Source organism: Myotis davidii, unplaced genomic scaffold (assembly GCF_000327345.1).
Source record: "Myotis davidii unplaced genomic scaffold, ASM32734v1 scaffold875, whole genome shotgun sequence".
NCBI lineage: Eukaryota > Metazoa > Chordata > Mammalia > Chiroptera > Vespertilionidae > Myotis > Myotis davidii.
Window position 1 is genome coordinate 1,822,274 of NW_006286244.1, and position 2,213 is coordinate 1,824,486.

The window sequence follows — 2,213 nt, forward strand, 5'->3', positions numbered from 1 at the left end:
TTGTTTATAATACTGTTTTGATCTTCCACGTTTTTATTAATTTTTTTGGCCTTGGTCCTTAGCTATTGGATGAAGGGGAACTGAAATTTCATATATGCTGTAGTGTCTATTTTCCCCTTTACTATTTCAATACAGTCAAATCTTGGTTCTCGAAGGTCTCTCATCTTGAACAATTTGGTTCTTGGCCAAGTTGTTCATGGGAAAAATGTCTCTGTTGTCCAACAAAACTCAGGTTCTTGACCTGACAACTCCTTCATGCTTATACATCAGCATGACTAGCCTCTCTCAGGAGACAAAGGAAAGAATGCATCATTATGAGTCAGTTTACCCCGCCCGCCCCCCTCTCGGGAACATTCCAAGTGCTGGGTTTTTTCCTCTTGAAATATCAGGAGCCTGAGAGAGGCATCCACCGCGGGTCCCAGGGGCGCCCTCCCCACCCCCGCTCGCCTGCCAGGCCGACAGGAGTGGGAAAACGCCGGCCCAACCACCCCCACCCCAGCTGGGCCCCGCAGCCTCCCTCCAAGCCCCCCTCAGATGAAGAAGTCGGAACGACAGAGGCACCTGGGTCAGCCTGGGAGGGAGGAGGGACCAGGAGGGAGCATGGGGGTCAGCTGGAGGGAGGAGGGACCGGGAGGGAGGATGAGGGTCAGCTGGAGGGAGGAGAGCTGGAGGGAGGAGGCACCAGGAGGGAGGATGAGGGTCAGCTGGAGGGAGGAGGGATGGGGATGGAAGACAGAGGGATCCCAGGAGGCTGGTGCTACACCGAGACCAGTCTATGCCCTCTCCCCCCCAACCCATCCCACTCCACACACAGTAGAAACAGGCCCGTGGGGGAGAGCTGGGGGATGGTTCCGCCATCAGGGGCCCTCCTGCTGAGAGCTGTGCTCCACCGGGCAGCAACCTCTGAACCCTGGCACCGGGCAGTGACCCAGTCCCCACACAGCACCAGCTCGCTCTCTGCAAGGGGAACCCCGTGGGCCGGCCTAAAGGAGCCCACACAGAGGTACCCCCAGGGCTCTGAGCTCTGCCCGCACGGCCGACAGCGTGGACAGCAAGGACAGCGCGGACAGCGTGGCCGGGGGCAGCTCGCCGGCCTCAGGTATCTGAGCGTCAGGCCGAGCGTCAGAGCCGGGAGAGCCGGGGGCACGTAGGCAACACGCACACAGGCGGCGGCTGAACTGAGGAGTCGGGGAAGATGAGAGCCTACAGGTCCCAGCAAGTCCACCGACATGTGACGGGGCGGCTGCAGGGACAGCTGTGTGGCCAGGGGTGCTCCTGTGGGTTCCGCCAGCACACGCAGCTCCCCCTCACGGGCTGCCTCTACTGTGTGTGTTTGTAACGGATTTGTACTGATGTCAGAGAGGAAGGGAGAGGGAGAGAGAGAGACATCCATGATGAGAGAGAATCATGGACCGGCTGCCTCCTGCACACTCCACACGGGGGATGGAGCCCGCACCCCGGGCCTGTGTCCCGACCGGGAATCGAACCCTGACCTCCTGGTTCGTAAGTCGATGCCTAACCACTGAGCCGCACCGGCCGGGCTCAGACCAGCCTGTGAGTCCGAAGGCTGAGAGTGACCAAGTCCAGGTCGCAGGGGGCAGTTGGCTCCAAGCCTGAGGCCGGGAGGGGGTGTAGGGGACTTTCTGGAAGTCGACCTTGACTCATCAGGACAGGGTTGGGGACAAGAGCCTCTGGGCTCCAGATCGCCCTCCACCGGCTCCAACCCGAAACCACCCACGTCCGACCCGCAGGTCGGCCCAAAGGTAAGGACGCAGCGTGAGCCCCGCGGCTGGAGGGCCAGCGGCTCCGCCCCGAGAGGGGACAGGCCTGGACGGGGACGCTGACCCACAAAGACGCGTCTGGCTGCAGGGACACGGTGACAACGGGTGACACACTAACTTGATTTTATCGCGCCTGCTCAAGTCACCGGGCTCCCGAGGGACCCGCCGGCGTCGGCGGACAGTGACGGGCAGCACGAGGGTGACCCCACTGGCCCCGCATCCGAGAACAGAACTGTTCTCAAAACCTTTTCCGGGCGCCTGTCCCCTACATTGGCCCTGGGAGCTGAGACCCGTGTCAACAGTTACCTGGGCACCACCACCTCCCCTCTCCCCCGCAATCCTCACCTAGGTTAAAAACAGACGAAATGGCCCTGACCGGTGTGGCTCAGTGGATAGAGTGTCGGCCTGCGGACTAAAGGGGCCCAGGGTCGA

General features: G+C 61.2%; 1 protein-coding gene across 1 annotated transcript in view; it reads right to left on the minus strand.

Moving 5' to 3' along the window:
- The window catches only part of LOC102762139 (chromosome unknown open reading frame, human C1orf198), an 8,542-nt gene that overhangs the window by 5,475 nt on the left and 854 nt on the right, over positions 1-2,213 (minus strand). The window lies entirely within an intron of this gene.